The 17,225-nt window shown below is 40.7% G+C and overlaps 1 pseudogene; it reads right to left on the bottom strand.

Moving 5' to 3' along the window:
• Nucleotides 1-1,067, bottom strand: part of LOC102486158 (nucleolin pseudogene) — a 1,694-nt pseudogene extending 627 nt beyond the window's left edge.
• Nucleotides 1,068-17,225: the final 16,158 nt, after the last annotated feature.

The following is a 17,225-nucleotide window of genomic DNA, read 5'->3' on the forward strand; positions in this document are numbered from 1 at the left end:
CCTTGCATGCCCAGAGCCGTCAAAAGACTCCTTTAATGTCTCTTCGGTGGTATCCTCAGACAGACTTTCGACAAATAGAGTTTTGGAGGGCTGACTTCTTGCGTTAGGTGATCCCCTGGGTCCTTGCAGCTCCAACCTGATTGCTCTGCCTTCAATTTCCCTTTCATTACAGGAATTTAAAGCTTCTTTAGCGTCTTCAAATGAAGCAAATTCTATAAACACATACCCTTTAGATTTGCCATTTTGGCTCTGAGGCACTTTGATAAAAGTTGCTTTCTCAAATACTCCCTGAAGCGTTTCTTCAGTTGCATTGTAAGAGAGGTTGCTCAAAACCAGAGTTTTCGATTCACTACTCCAAGTGCTATTCTTTCTACCTCTATAGTCTTGATTTTGACCTTTCTCTCCAGTGTAGTATAGAGAAATAGACCGCCCATAAATCTCTGTTCCCTGCTTTTCTTCAAAGGTTTCCTCTGCATCAGCTTCTGTCTTAAATTCAATATAGGCAATCCCTTTACTTTTTCCATCTTTGCTGACTATTCTGATCTCCATGGCATCTTCAAATACTTTTTTTAATTCATCTTGAGTGACTTCGTAGGGGAGATTTTTTGGCCAAAAGTGTTCTTGCATCTCGATCTTTCTTATTTTTTCCTTTTGGTTTCTCCAGTTTAATTTCATTGCCAAAGACTTTTAAACCAGTGATTTCCAAAGCTTTTTCTAGATCTTCAGCAGATTCAAAGTCAACATAGCCAAACTTCCTAGACATCCCGATTCTGACATCCATGACAGCAAGATCATTTTTAGCAAAAACATCGCTAATGCCGGTTTTTAATTCAGGAATAGATTTGTTATTGTTCAGGTTTCCAACAAACAGATGAAAGGATGTAGTTGGTTCTGTGGCTTCCACCTTCTGTTTCTTGGCCTCAGGAGCTGCTTTCTGTTTGGTCATTTCCTTCTTTCGTTGGAGAAACTACCACCTTCTTTGCTGGAGTTGTGGCAGCCTTCTTACCATTTTTCTGAGGGATGATAACCTCTTCTCCACTGCTATCATCTTCTTCATCTGCTGACATTTCCTCACCTTCACTGTCTTCTTCTACCTTCTAACTGTTTTGGGGGGCTCACCCTGATTTTTACCAGCCTTAGTGAGATTCACCATGATGGCGGCTTATGATGGCAGAGTGTGTGGCGGGCGTGAGGTGCAGATGAGTCTTGAGGAACTCCAGCGAGGTTGATGGCTACCTGGAGCCCTGAAGATCCCAAGGTGCAGCCACAGCTCGAGACTGAGGCGAAAGCAAAATGATTGTCTTTTGATTATCATTTGAGACTTTCTAAGTCTCATAGTCTTAGAACAACATTCTTTCAAAATTCTGAGTATACTTAAAAATAACATTTTAAGTCTTTTGAGGTTTGCTTGAATGATCTGATGAAGAAACTAAAAATGAAACCAAAAAAAGTGAACTCCCTAGAACACTAATTCTAAAAATAATGTATTACAATCAGTTAAAACATATTAATTGGCTATAATATACCACCAAGGGCATGATGGAGTTTGAATGAAGAGGAGAAACTAAAAATCAGAATCATATGAAGTGATACAAACCAAGTGTAATGATTTTCTGCCAGATTGGGTTATAATGAACTCACTGTATTTTAATGAAGCTAGTAACGGAGTATCTTATTAAATTTCACTAGAATCCATTGCAGGTTATTTTATGGTGGCCCTGTTAAGATCCTTTATGAATTTAGAACTGTGCCAGATATTATGTAAATGAAAACCTAACTGCATTTCTTAAGATGTTTGCCAGTAGTGAATAAGCCATATTCTTCCTCATAATGGTTTTGTTATAATAAATTAGACAAATATTGAGAAATAAAAATATGCATCTAAAATGCTCTTTGTTGTCTCAAAATCATTCAACTAAATTTTGAATGAAGCATATGTTTTAATAAAGTTTCAAGTTAAAGAAGTAAAAATATTTTTTGGCTTAGATTTTCAAAAGTCAATGAGTGTAATTTTGCAAAGTCCAAATTTATAAATTCTATGCAAACCCAGATAAATTCAGCATAATAAAAAATGCCAGTAAAACAGATGGCAATGACTCCTGTGTGGGTTTGTCCAACTGATGCTTTTCAACATTTAGTGATAGACTCTTTGACCATCCATATGGAAGGCCGATAGTTGGCAATGCTCTCCAGTTGGCAAATTCCCTCTTTGTTGTCTATTATTCCTGTTTCTGTACCATTTCCCAGACTCTCAGCTGCCTCTCCATTTATGGACAGTCAGTAGTTCTGGCTATGGTGTCATTCCCAAATTTTTTCAGTTGAGAATACCTCAAAGAAAAGTAATGTGTCATTTTCTTGTGGGTGTTTTTATTCCATAAGTTAATGCCTGAACAGACTCTACTAAACACAGAACATAAAAGTATATTTAGTTTGAGTCTTGGGAAATTCTAATGGAACACTGGACATCTGTATATCTCCTAATCTTACATTTTATTCTCAGTAGAGAATTTAAGGTTCTAATCATGCCCAGAATTAACAATATTCCTTTTCAACTGCCTTCCCAATCACTACTCCTGGCAAAACCTCAGTCACTTCTTTATCTGATTCAGGAATGTGTTTTTTTATCCCCTTACATTGGACATTCCCTGCCTGGGGTAGAAATAAAAGGGAGGGGGAGGGGTAATATTTGTATGGTAATTGAGCCAAGTAAACTAAATTCATATGCCAAAATGAAGAAACAAATTTGTCAATGTCTTTGACACTGCCAAAAGGTAGAGCAAGGACTTACTGAGTATTTTAGAAAAGGGTAGTCAGGTAAAACAGGAAACAAAATGGAGAAAATATTTCATTTGCTTTTGATGTGCTGTGGAGAGAAGACAGGAAGAGGAGCAGGTGGTCAGATGTCTGTTCAGTCATTTCTTTTAGGTAAAAGTCCTGGAGGGAGATGTTTATTGGACTGGTTAAATGGAATAAAATGGACATGAGGCTTCTGTTCCAGTTTGTTCTTGGGTCTCTGCAAAGAAACAGTTTACACTCTGTCCCCTACCTAATTATAGAAACTTTGAGAGCCAGAGATAATCAATGGCATCCTATGCATAGCGACTTTCTCTTTCTCTGGGGAAATGGACCTCAAAGTTAGGCTTGAAAAGTGAAACACTTCAACAGAACATGATTTAAGAGGAGAATGAAGTAAAGCTATAGTAACCAAGACAATGTGGGACTCACACAGATAGCCATATAGACCAATGGAATAGAATTAGAGAGCTCAGAAATGAGCTTTTACATGTAGAATCAAATGACTTTTGACAAGGTTACCAAGACTATTCAATAGAAAAAATGTAATTATTTCAACAAGTGATATTAGGAAAACTGGATGTCCACATGTGAAACACTTGTAAAAGAATGAATCCGAGCTCTAACCTTACACCTTATACAAAAATTAACTCAAAATGGATTGAAGACCTAAATGTCAGAACTAAAACTATAAAACACTTATAAGCAGAGAAAAAAAGCTTCATGACAATGAATTTGGCAGTGATTTCTTGACTTCAAAAACATAGGCAACAAAAGAAAAAAATAGATAAATTGAGCTTCATCAAAATTAAAACTTCTCTTCAAAGGACACTATTATCAGAGTGAAAGAGCAATCTATGGAATGGGAGAGAACACTTGCAAGTCATTTTATCTGTTAAGTGATTAATATCCAGAATATACAAAGAACTCCTACAATTCATTAGTAAAAAACAATCCAACCAAAAATGAGCAAAGAACATGAGTAGACATTTCCTCAAAAGAGTTACTACAAATGATCAATAGGCACATGAAAAGATGTCCAACATCACTAGCCAACAGGGTAATGTAGTAGAAATGTAAAATTGTTTAGCCATCATGGAAAACAGTAGAATTTTTTCTCAAAAAGCTAACATGGGGTACGAGCAGATGACATGACATAGCGATTACATTGCTGGACTCCCCTATTGTCAACCGCAGTTCAAGTCCTGAACCTGGCAACTTGAAATTCACACTGGACACGTGTATGTGCATTCCCAAAATACTGATAGGAGAATGGAGGAGAAAGAACTGCAGAGTGTCCATCCCCCCTGTGGGGATGATTTCTTGTTTTCTGTCTCTGTCTCTCTCTCTGTCTCTCCAGTGAGCGCATATGGTACATAACAAAAAATCTCACCATAAAAAACGAGTCCAGGGAAGAGCAGGAAGGGAGGTTTGGATGGGGAAGTCATCGGGAGGTGAGACCACAGTGATCAGCAAGATCGGGTCACGGAGATTTTGTAGGGTCTTGGGAAGGATGTCGGGTTTGACCCTGATGGCAATGGGAAGCTAGTGGGGGCAGACTGGAAACAGAAGAGTGACCTGGGATCATTTATAACATAGAGCTCCTCAGGCTGCCACAACGAGAATGAAAGGTGGCAAGGGTGGAAGCAGAAAGGCTGAAGAGGAGGCCAGTGTACTCATCTGGGTGAGAAAGAGAGTGGCTTGGGTTTTGGTCGGCCCCTAGGAATCACCTTGCTACAAGTTGTCTTGTCAGCTGCTGTGCTCACTCCCACTGTCAGCTATTCCTATGAACGTTTTCCTTAAGCCTGGTATTTCGCTTCTCTCTTTACTCTCAACAGACCCTGCCTTCTTACATGCCTTCCTAAGGCAACTCCTCCTGGCACTTTCTCCTCACCTAAACCCCATACCTAATTGTGCATCTGTCCTTATATCTTACTCAAAAGAAGTTTCCTTCTTTCTGACAATGTCTGGGTTCCTTTTTATTATACAACATTATGAAATCCAGGTATTGTAGTATGGGAAGCAAATTTCCTAAATTCTTTGTATCCCCAATTAACATACCAAGAGACAAAGGCATTTAATTTAGAGCTTTACATAAGGGACATCATGGTCAAATAGAAAGAGAAAATGACATAACTATCTCTTCTAGACCTAGTAAAACGTGTGGATTAAAAAGGATAGGTACAGAAAGCAGGCAGGCAGATGCATCACCATCATCGATCTCTGAACTGAAGTTTCAGAAAGGAGAGAGGTAGTTGTGTAGATTGAGGCAAATTCCGGGAGACAGAAGGGATTCTGTATTCCTCTTTGGTGGTCTGGAAGACTCTGGAAAGAGAAGGCTCAAATGTTGTCCTCTTACCAGAGTCTCCCTGATTCTCTGTGTTATGAAAAACATTCACAAGTTACCACTTCCTGTGAAGAGATGTAGAATATAGATGAGAGTTGTGAATGAAGAGCTTATCTATGAGAGTTATAAGTGGGATACGTGGCCCTCATTAGCACATGGTACTATTCTTGAGCTCTTATTATGCCAGACATTGTTCTAAGCACTTAAACATTAGAAATCATTCATGTATACCAATATTCCTCAAAATTAGTACCATCACTATTATTTAAAAGCCCCCAAATATTATACAACTCAGTCTTGAATATCATGCCTACCTAATAGACTCAAAATACAACATTATTTGGAGAATAATGAATAGTCTGTTTCAGAAAGTACATTATTGGCACACTGCAGAGGTCATGGACATAAAGCTTTACTACATTCACTGTGTACTTTGGGTCACTAATGTAGTTCAGTAACTTTGATTTCATTTCCCAATTCACTGGTTAATTGTTGGAACTTTGGCTCTTACATCCCATTTTCAAATGTGTTCGTGTCCTTCAGGAAGGCTTAAATCCTTCAGTTGGCTGACTTGTCATTACCTTGTTTCATACTAATCTCCCACTGAAGAAATGTCCATTTCTGTTGCAAGCTCATCTATGTATTATTAAGTGCCAGTGCACTTAGTCTTTTGTGATGTTGTAATTCTGTCTATTCTAGCTTTGGCAGGAAACATGCTTGCAAGGTGGTCTTATGCTTAATATAAATGTTAAAAGGCTTCAATAGTACAGATCCCTTTCACTTGTTTGAGAACTATAGATGTTCTCTAGATAATATTCCCACAAATATTTTACTTAATATCAATTTACCTGAATGATATTTGAGGACCTGCCAGAGCTATTTCTCATTCCCATGTTCATTCTTAAGTATTGAAACTATGAAGTATAAAATCTCTCCCTATGTCCAAAAAGACTGATTTCCTTACCCTCAGGTAATTCTGAATAATTTCTCATTGGTATGTAAACACATTCTTTCCCTCAATGAATGCTTATTACACACATATTATTCTTGTTCCCAAATTTCAGTGCTATAATTGAATTCTACAACATTCTTTGCCTTTGTTTACAGAAAACCAACATGATTTACTCAATTGGACATTTCTCCTATGGATCCAAAATTTCTGTGGTCAACATCTATGTGGTTCTTGATAAATCATGCCCCTTTTCCAAATGTGACCTACATGCATATGCATTCCTGATTTTTCTTTTCTTTCTTTCTCTCTCTCTTTTTTTCCATATGGTGTGTGGGCTTCCTATAGAGAGACAGAGAAAAGGAAAGCAAGAAATCACTCCCTAGGAGAATAGCCCCACTGCAATCCCTTCTTAATTCTCCTCCAGGAATTTTGAGCATGTATGCACACATGCCTGGCATGATTTTCAAGCCTTCAAATCTAGGACTCAAACCAAGGCCAACGATGTGGGAATATAGGGACTTAACCACCATGCCACCTGCTGACCTCTACCTTCTTGATCTTTGTTATCTTTTCTGCAAACTAAATCAATTAAAACATGTTTGTGTCTCTATATTTTATGTAAGTGATATTTTGACTTAGCTGATGTGAAGTCATCCTCTTTACTTAATTTTACATCTTAGTCAATCCAAATTTCTTGGAACTAGATTTGTATTGTTCCCAAAAGTATTGTTAAAACAAGCAAATTACTTTTATCTCATTCTTTTATATTCCCAAACAATTTCATCTGCATCTCTATTTTAGCACCAACTGCGCTTTGCCCTGCATTATTTTCATATGTAAGTGTCTAGCCAAGTGATTATCCATACCTTTTTTTAAATCTTTCTAAAGACTAGGAATCACATCTTAATCATTCATCAAAACTTAACACAGTGTTATGAATACAGAAAATTTTTAATAAAACAATAGGTGATTCGCATTGAGTGATGTGATTTGGCTGGCAGAGAGCACATTATCAGTGGATGTTTCTTTTTTTTTCTTTTTTTAAATTTTTATTATCATCATAATCTTCTTTATATTACATTGGATTACATATAACTTTACAGTGTATTACATTGCTTTTTCAAAAGGGAATGCCATGCATGCCAGTCAATACAGAGACATTAATCTCCCCACTTCAACATTCAATCTTTTCTATGATTTTCCCAATTACTATTATTATTCTAATTATTTTTTAAAACAGTCAATCACTATTTCTCATTTTGCTTGTAAAAAGACTTTACCCATCATGAAATACTTCTCAGACCAATCCAGTTGAGAATACTATACATGTCATCGTCAACAGTTAATAAGCCATATCTGTTTCTCACTAACGTCCTGCCTCGCTATTGTTCATTTGCTATCTTTCTCTATCCTCTTCTCTTCACTTCCCCCATTCCACACTGTCCTATTCTCATTAAGTACCTTCACTGCTTTTATGTCCTCCAATTTTTTGCTCTCTATCATAGAGTGCGGATAGTCGGTATATATTGAGTGGATACATACAATATCTTTCTTTCATAGCCTGGCTTACTTCACTCAGCAATAGATCCTCCATATCTGACCATTTTCTATCAAATTCCAGGGTCTTGTTATTTTTTATGGCTGAGTAGTATTCCATAGAGTATATATACCACACTTTTCCAATCCATTCATCAGTTTGTGGACATTTAGGTTGGTTCCATGTCTTGGCAATTGTGAATAATGCTGCAATAAACATGGATGTGCAAGCACTTTTCTGACTGAGCGTTCTCCTGTCTTTTGGGTAAATACCCAGAAGTGGGATTGCTGGATCAAATGGTAGTTCTATTTGTAGATCTTTGAGGAACCTCCATATTGTTCTCCACAGTGGTTGAACTAGTTTACATTCCCACCAACAGTGTAGGAGGGTTCCCTTTTCACCACATCCCCGCCAACACTTATCACTTTTTATATTCTTAATCTTTGCCATTCTGACAGGGGTTAGGTGGTATCTCATTGTGGTTTTTATCTGCATCTCCCTTATGATGAGGGATGTTGAGCATTTCCTCATATGCTTTTTGGCTGTTCGTATGTCTTCCTTAGAGAGACTTTTGTTCAGCTCACTTTCCCATCTTTTAATCGGGTTAATCATTTTTTTTCGCATAAGGCACTTGAGTTCCCTATGTATTCTCGTTATCAGTCCCTTGTCTGAGGCATATTTAACAAAAATATTTTCCCATTCTGAGGGTTGTCGGTTCACACTTGTTACTGTGTCCTTTGCTGTGCAGAAACTTCTTAGTCTAATATAGTCCCACTTGTCTATTTTAGGGATTATTGCCTGTGCTTTGGGAGTCTTATTTAAGAAGTCTTTGCCTACTCCAATGTCTCCCAGAGTTTCCCCAGCATTTTCCACAAGTAGTTTTATTGTCTGAGGTCTTAGGTTCAGATCTTTGATCCATTTTGAGTTGACTGTTGTTAATGGTGAAAGATGGGGGTTCAGTTTCATCTTTCTGCAGGTGGATACCCAGTTTTTCCAGCACCATTTACTAAAGAGGTTTTCCTTTTCCCAATGGATTGACTGATATCCTTTGTCAAAGATCAGTTGGCTATAAGCTTTGGGAGTTATTTCTGGGGTCTCTATTCTCTTCCATTGGTCCACATGTCTGTTTTTATGCCAATACCATGCTGTTTTGATGACCACAGCTTTATAGTATATCTTGGGATCAGGGAGTGATATGCCTCCTACTCCATTCTTCTTACGCAGGATTGCTTTTGCAATACGAGGTCTTTTATGGTTCCAGACAAATTCTATAATTGTCTTTTCTAGATCTCTGAAGAATATCTCTGGTATTTTGATTGGAATTGCATTAAACATGTAGATTAATTTGGGTAGAATTGCCATTTTGATTATGTTAATTCTACCAATCCAGGAGCATGGGATGTCCTTCCACTTTTTTATGTCACTTTCAATGTCTTTTTTAAGATTCTCGTAGTTTTCTTTATAAAGGTCTTTGACTTTCTTAGTTAGGTTTATCCCTAGATATCTTATACATCTTGTGGCTACGGTGAAAGGGATTCCTTTCTTCAGCTCTGCTTCATTCAACTTGTTGTTCATAAATAGAAATGCTATAGATTTTTGGATATTGATTTTGTATCCTGCCACCTTACTGTATTCACTTATTACTTCAAGCAGTTTTTTCATGGATACCTTTGGGTCTTCTAAGTATACCATCATGTCATCTGCAAATAAAGATATTTTCAACTCTTCTTTGCCTATTCGAATGCCTTTAATACTGTTCTCTTCTCTGATTGCAATAGCTAAGACTTCCAGTACTATATTAAAGAGCAGTGGAGAAAGTGGGCAGCCTTGCCTAGTACCTGTTTTCAGAGGAAAAGCTTTCAGCTTTTCCCCATTCAGTATAATATTAGCTGTAGGTTTTTCATAGATTGCTTTTATTGTGTTCAGAAATGACCCTTCTATACCAATCTTACTGAGAGTCTTAATCATAAAAGGATGTTGTATTTTATCAAACGCTTTCTCCGCATCAATTGAGATGATCATATGGTTTTTATCTTTCTTTCTGTTAATGTGGTGTATTACATTTATGGTCTTGCGTATATTGAACCACCCTTGCATCCCTGGTATAAAGCCTACCTGGTCGTGATGAATGATCTTTGTTATATGTTGTTGGATACGATTTGCGAGTATCTTGTTGAGAATTTTCGCATCTATATTCATCAATGATATTGGTCTGTAGTTTTCCTTTTTTGTCATATCCTTATCTGTTTTGGGGATGAGGATGATGGAGGCTTCATAAAATGAATTTGGAAGGTTTCCTTCCTTTTGAATCTTTAGAAATAATTTTAGTAAGATAGGGGTTAATTCTTCCTTGAAAGTTTTGTAGAATTCACAAGTGAAGCCATCTGGGCCTGGGCTTTTCTTTGTTGGGAGATTATTAATTACTGATTCAATCTCCTGGCTTGTTATAGGTCTATTCAGATTCTCTATGTCTTCCTGATCCAATCTTGGTAGTTTATATGCATCCAGGAATTTGTCCATCTCCTCCAGGTTATCTTGTTTGTTGGCGTAAAGTCGCTCATAGTATCCTCTAATGATATTATGTATTTCTGCTATGTCCGTGGTAATATTGCCTGTTTCATCACATATTTGATTAATCTGGTTTCTTTCTTTCTTCTTCTTGATCAGTCTAGCCAATGGAGTATCAATCTTGTTGATCTTTTCAAAGAACCAGCTTTTGCTTTCATTTATTTTCTGTATGGTTCGTTTATTTTCTATTTCATTTATTTCTGCTCGAACCTTTATTATTTCTTTTCGCCTGGCATTTTGGGGGTTCGTTTGTTGTTGTTTTTCCAGTTCTCTGAGGCATGATGATAAGTTATCTACTTGCCATCTTTCCATCCTTTTCTTATGTGCACTAATTGCTATGAATTTCCCTCTTATGACTGCTTTTGCTGTGTCCCATAGGTTCTGGACACTTGTGTCCTCATTATCATTTGTTTCCATAAATTTGTTTATTTCAGCCTTAATTTCTTCAGTAGTGAAGAAGTCATTCAGAAGTAGGTTGTTCAGTTTCCATGTGTTCGTGTGTTTTCGGGGTTGTTTCTTGAAATTAATCTTGAGTTTAATTCCATCATGGTCAGAGAAGATGCTGGGTACAGTTTCTATGCCTTTGAATCTGTAAAGGCTTGATTTGTGTCCTAATATATGATCTATCTTTGAAAAGGTTCCATGTCGGGGTGAGAAAAATGTATATGTTGTGGATGTAGGGTGGAAAGTTCTATAGATATCTGTCAAGCCCATTCCATTTATAGTATCATTTAAGTCCTGTATCTCTCTATTTATTTTCTGTCTAGAAGATCTGTCTATAGGAGATAACGGGGTGTTGAGATCTCCAACAATTATAGTATTTTTCCCTATGTCTCCTTTTAGCTCCAGCAGTCTTTCCTTCACATATTTAGGCGCACCTGAGTTGGGTGCGTAGATATTTATAAGGGTTATATCTTCTTGCTGGATTACCCCATCTACTATTATATAATGCCCTTCTTTGTCTCTTCTTACAGTCTTTGTTTTAAAATCTATTTTGTCTGAGATCAATATCGCTACTCCAGCCTTTTTCTGATTTCCATTTGCATGGAATATCTTTTTCCAGCCCTTGACTTTTAGTCTATGTATATCTTTATCCATAAAGTGAGTTTCTTGTAGGCAACAGATAGAGGGTTTCTGTTTTCTTATCCATTCAGCTAGTCTATGTCTCTTAACTGGGGAATTTAATCCATTGACATTCAATGTAATTATCGATATTTCCATACCTGATCCTATCATTAAGTGAGCCATTTTCTTAGTTGTTTTTTGTTCTCGTATAACTGTCTCTGATTTTTTAGTTTTCCTGGTATAGTACTCCCTTCAAAACCTCTTGAAGAGCTGGTCTGGTGTTGGTAAATTCCTTCAAATTTTGTTTATTTGAGAATGTTTTTATCTTTTTTTCCCATATAAAAGATAATTTTGCCGGGTATAGTATTCTTGGTTGAAATTGTTTTTCACTCAACACTTTGACTATGCTTCCCCATTCTTTCCTTTCCTGCATTGTTTCTGCTGAGAGATCCGATGTTAGCCTGATGGGGTGACCTTTGTAAGTAACCTGGCGTTTCCCTCTTGCCAACTTTAGTATCTTGTCTTTATCTGTTGTTTTTGCCAGTCTGGCTATGATGTGCCTTGGAGATGATCTTCTTGGGTTGATTCTACTTGGGGTCCTCTGTATTTCTTGGGTCTGGATATTTGAATGCCTTTCTAGATTTGGAAAGTTTTCTTCCAGGATCTCATGGAATAAATTTTCCAGGCCCTTATTATTTTCTTCCTCCTCCGGAATACCAATTATCCGAATGTTGGGGCGCTTGATGGTGTCCAGTATTCCTCGTATATTATCCTCATTTTTCATGGTTGTTTTCTCAATCTTCTTGATACTTTTATCTAGGTCAGATGTTTTGTCTTCTACGTTAGAGATTCGGTCTTCTGCCTGGTCTAACCTACATTTAATGCTTTCAAGGGAGGTTTTGATTTCCTCTATCACATTCTTCAAACCTAGAAGTTCCATCTGGTTCTTGTTTAGGGTATCCATTTCTTCTTTCAAGTCATTAAAGGACTTCCTCATCTCCTGGAGCTCCTTGTCTCTTTTCTCTTCCATCTCAGTTAGTTTGGTCACTACAAATATTCTGAATTCCTTATCAGACATGTCCACGACGTCCATTGTATTGACTGTGGGTGATGTAGGATTGATGATTTCCCTTGACGGAGAGGCCTTTTGTTGGTTGCTCATATTTCTTGAGCCTTTGCGATTGTTTTTAGTCATCAGGTAATCTATATGTTTCTTGCCAACTTATTTCAGGTATCTCTGATTCATAAAAGTTGTACAGGCTTAGAAGATTGATGATTTCTCTTATGGTTGGCCTACCTATTACTCACAATTACCATTAACTGTTGCCACTAGCCCTGGAAGGCCCAAAGTGCTCGCTGTTTCTAAGGAGTAGTGAGCCTTCAACTGACCAAACAAGCAACACCCCAAGAGCAAAGAAAAACAAAATGGAAAAAGAAAATCGCGCACCGCGCGCTACTCAACTCACCAAAATTCAAACACTCCAAAGGCTAGTGGAAATGGATCAGACAATGAATGACAGTACCAGGTTGGTCGGGCCTGCAGCCTCAGTCCGCCTGGTGTCCGGAACTGCTGGCCGGCTCGATCCGGGTTTCGGGTGGGGAGGGGTGTGGGTTCGCCTTAAAGTCCCAGGCAACCAACCTGGAGTCCAAGGAGGAAGGATGGTGGGGATACGTGGAGTTGCGGTAGGGTCGGGCCTGCAGCCTCAGTCCGCCTGGGGTCCGGAACTGCTGGCCGGCTCGATCCGGGTTTCGGGTGGGGAGGGGTGTGGGTTCGCCTTAAAGTCCCAGGCAACCAACCTGGAGTCCAAGGAGGAAGGATGGTGGGGATACGTGGAGTTGCGGTAGGGTCGGGCCTGCAGCCTCAGTCCGCCTGGGGTCCGGAACTGCTGGCCGGCTCGATCCGGGTTTCGGGTGGGGAGGGGTGTGGGTTCGCCTTAAAGTCCCAGGCAACCAACCTGGAGTCCAAGGAGGAAGGATGGTGGGGATACGTGGAGTTGCGGTAGGGTCGGGCCTGCAGCCTCAGTCCGCCTGGGGTCCGGAACTGCTGGCCGGCTCGATCCGGGTTTCGGGTGGGGAGGGGTGTGGGTTCGCCTTAAAGTCCCAGGCAACCAACCTGGAGTCCAAGGAGGAAGGATGGTGGGGATACGTGGAGTTGCGGTAGGGTCGGGCCTGCAGCCTCAGTCCGCCTGGGGTCCGGAACTGCTGGCCGGCTCGATCCGGGTTTCGGGTGGGGAGGGGTGTGGGTTCGCCTTAAAGTCCCAGGCAACCAACCTGGAGTCCAAGGAGGAAGGATGGTGGGGATACGTGGAGTTGCGGTAGGGTCGGGCCTGCAGCCTCAGTCCGCCTGGGGTCCGGAACTGCTGGCCGGCTCGATCCGGGTTTCGGGTGGGGAGGGGTGTGGGTTCGCCTTAAAGTCCCAGGCAACCAACCTGGAGTCCAAGGAGGAAGGATGGTGGGGATACGTGGAGTTGCGGTAGGGTCGGGCCTGCAGCCTCAGTCCGCCTGGGGTCCGGAACTGCTGGCCGGCTCGATCCGGGTTTCGGGTGGGGAGGGGTGTGGGTTCGCCTTAAAGTCCCAGGCAACCAACCTGGAGTCCAAGGAGGAAGGATGGTGGGGATACGTGGAGTTGCGGTAGGGTCGGGCCTGCAGCCTCAGTCCGCCTGGGGTCCGGAACTGCTGGCCGGCTCGATCCGGGTTTCGGGTGGGGAGGGGTGTGGGTTCGCCTTAAAGTCCCAGGCAACCAACCTGGAGTCCAAGGAGGAAGGATGGTGGGGATACGTGGAGTTGCGGTAGGGTCGGGCCTGCAGCCTCAGTCCGCCTGGGGTCCGGAACTGCTGGCCGGCTCGATCCGGGTTTCGGGTGGGGAGGGGTGTGGGTTCGCCTTAAAGTCCCAGGCAACCAACCTGGAGTCCAAGGAGGAAGGATGGTGGGGATACGTGGAGTTGCGGTAGGGTCGGGCCTGCAGCCTCAGTCCGCCTGGGGTCCGGAACTGCTGGCCGGCTCGATCCGGGTTTCGGGTGGGGAGGGGTGTGGGTTCGCCTTAAAGTCCCAGGCAACCAACCTGGAGTCCAAGGAGGAAGGATGGTGGGGATACGTGGAGTTGCGGTAGGGTCGGGCCTGCAGCCTCAGTCCGCCTGGGGTCCGGAACTGCTGGCCGGCTCGATCCGGGTTTCGGGTGGGGAGGGGTGTGGGTTCGCCTTAAAGTCCCAGGCAACCAACCTGGAGTCCAAGGAGGAAGGATGGTGGGGATACGTGGAGTTGCGGTAGGGTCGGGCCTGCAGCCTCAGTCCGCCTGGGGTCCGGAACTGCTGGCCGGCTCGATCCGGGTTTCGGGTGGGGAGGGGTGTGGGTTCGCCTTAAAGTCCCAGGCAACCAACCTGGAGTCCAAGGAGGAAGGATGGTGGGGATACGTGGAGTTGCGGTAGGGTCGGGCCTGCAGCCTCAGTCCGCCTGGGGTCCGGAACTGCTGGCCGGCTCGATCCGGGTTTCGGGTGGGGAGGGGTGTGGGTTCGCCTTAAAGTCCCAGGCAACCAACCTGGAGTCCAAGGAGGAAGGATGGTGGGGATACGTGGAGTTGCGGTAGGGTCGGGCCTGCAGCCTCAGTCCGCCTGGGGTCCGGGACTTCAAAAACATAGGCAACAAAAGAAAAAAATAGATAAATTGAGCTTCATCAAAATTAAAACTTCTCTTCAAAGGACACTATTATCAGAGTGAAAGAGCAATCTATGGAATGGGAGAGAACACTTGCAAGTCATTTTATCTGTTAAGTGCTTAATATCCAGAATATACAAAGAACTCCTACAATTCATTAGTAAAAAACAATCCAACCAAAAATGAGCAAAGAACATGAGTAGACATTTCCTCAAAAGAGTTACTACAAATGATCAATAGGCACATGAAAAGATGTCCAACATCACTAGCCAACAGGGTAATGTAGTAGAAATGTAAAATTGTTTAGCCATCATGGAAAACAGTAGAATTTTTTCTCAAAAAGCTAACATGGGGTACGAGCAGATGACATGACATAGCGATTACATTGCTGGACTCCCCTATTGTCAACCGCAGTTCAAGTCCTGAACCTGGCAACTTGAAATTCACACTGGACACGTGTATGTGCATTCCCAAAATACTGATAGGAGAATGGAGGAGAAAGAACTGCAGAGTGTCCATCCCCCCTGTGGGGATGATTTCTTGTTTTCTGTCTCTGTCTCTCTGGTAAGCAAATGCACCCTATAGCAAAAATCTCTCAAAAAATTAAATATGGAATTACTATGTGATACAAGAAGTCCCCTTCTGGAATTATACCCCAATTATTGAAAGTAAGAACTTAAACAGATATTTATACATTCATGTGATTAACAGCATTACTCACAATAGCCAGAAACTAGAAGCAACTTAAATGTCCACTGACAAATGCTATATATATGTATATGTATGTGTATGTGTGTCCCAAATCCCAACAGGATGGAGAAATAGAGGATAAGGGATTGTAACATGACCACAACTCATTGGGGACTGTTTTCTCCATCTCTCTCTTTCCGTTTCTCTCTAGCCAACCCACATACTCTCTAGCAATTAAAAAAAAAATCACCTTGCTACAAGTTGTCTTGTCAGCTGCTGTGCTCACTCCCACTGTCAGCTATTCCTATGAACGTTTTCCTTAAGCCTGGTATTTCGCTTCTCTCTTTACTCTCAACAGACCCTGCCTTCTTACATGCCTTCCTAAGGCAACTCCTCCTGGCACTTTCTCCTCACCTAAACCCCATACCTAATTGTGCATCTGTCCTTATATCTTACTCAAAAGAAGTTTCCTTCTTTCTGACAATGTCTGGGTTCCTTTTTATTATACAACATTATGAAATCCAGGTATTGTAGTATGGGAAGCAAATTTCCTAAATTCTTTGTATCCCCAATTAACATACCAAGAGACAAAGGCATTTAATTTAGAGCTTTACATAAGGGACATCATGGTCAAATAGAAAGAGAAAATGACATAACTATCTCTTCTAGACCTAGTAAAACGTGTGGATTAAAAAGGATAGGTACAGAAAGCAGGCAGGCAGATGCATCACCATCATCGATCTCTGAACTGAAGTTTCAGAAAGGAGAGAGGTAGTTGTGTAGATTGAGGCAAATTCCGGGAGACAGAAGGGATTCTGTATTCCTCTTTGGTGGTCTGGAAGACTCTGGAAAGAGAAGGCTCAAATGTTGTCCTCTTACCAGAGTCTCCCTGATTCTCTGTGTTATGAAAAACATTCACAAGTTACCACTTCCTGTGAAGAGATGTAGAATATAGATGAGAGTTGTGAATGAAGAGCTTATCTATGAGAGTTATAAGTGGGATACGTGGCCCTCATTAGCACATGGTACTATTCTTGAGCTCTTATTATGCCAGACATTGTTCTAAGCACTTAAACATTAGAAATCATTCATGTATACCAATATTCCTCAAAATTAGTACCATCACTATTATTTAAAAGCCCCCAAATATTATACAACTCAGTCTTGAATATCATGCCTACCTAATAGACTCAAAATACAACATTATTTGGAGAATAATGAATAGTCTGTTTCAGAAAGTACATTATTGGCACACTGCAGAGGTCATGGACATAAAGCTTTACTACATTCACTGTGTACTTTGGGTCACTAATGTAGTTCAGTAACTTTGATTTCATTTCCCAATTCACTGGTTAATTGTTGGAACTTTGGCTCTTACATCCCATTTTCAAATGTGTTCGTGTCCTTCAGGAAGGCTTAAATCCTTCAGTTGGCTGACTTGTCATTACCTTGTTTCATACTAATCTCCCACTGAAGAAATGTCCATTTCTGTTGCAAGCTCATCTATGTATTATTAAGTGCCAGTGCACTTAGTCTTTTGTGATGTTGTAATTCTGTCTATTCTAGCTTTGGCAGGAAACATGCTTGCAAGGTGGTCTTATGCTTAATATAAATGTTAAAAG

This window comes from Tupaia chinensis, unplaced genomic scaffold (assembly GCF_000334495.1).
Source record: "Tupaia chinensis unplaced genomic scaffold, TupChi_1.0 Scaffold143886_1, whole genome shotgun sequence".
NCBI lineage: Eukaryota > Metazoa > Chordata > Mammalia > Scandentia > Tupaiidae > Tupaia > Tupaia belangeri.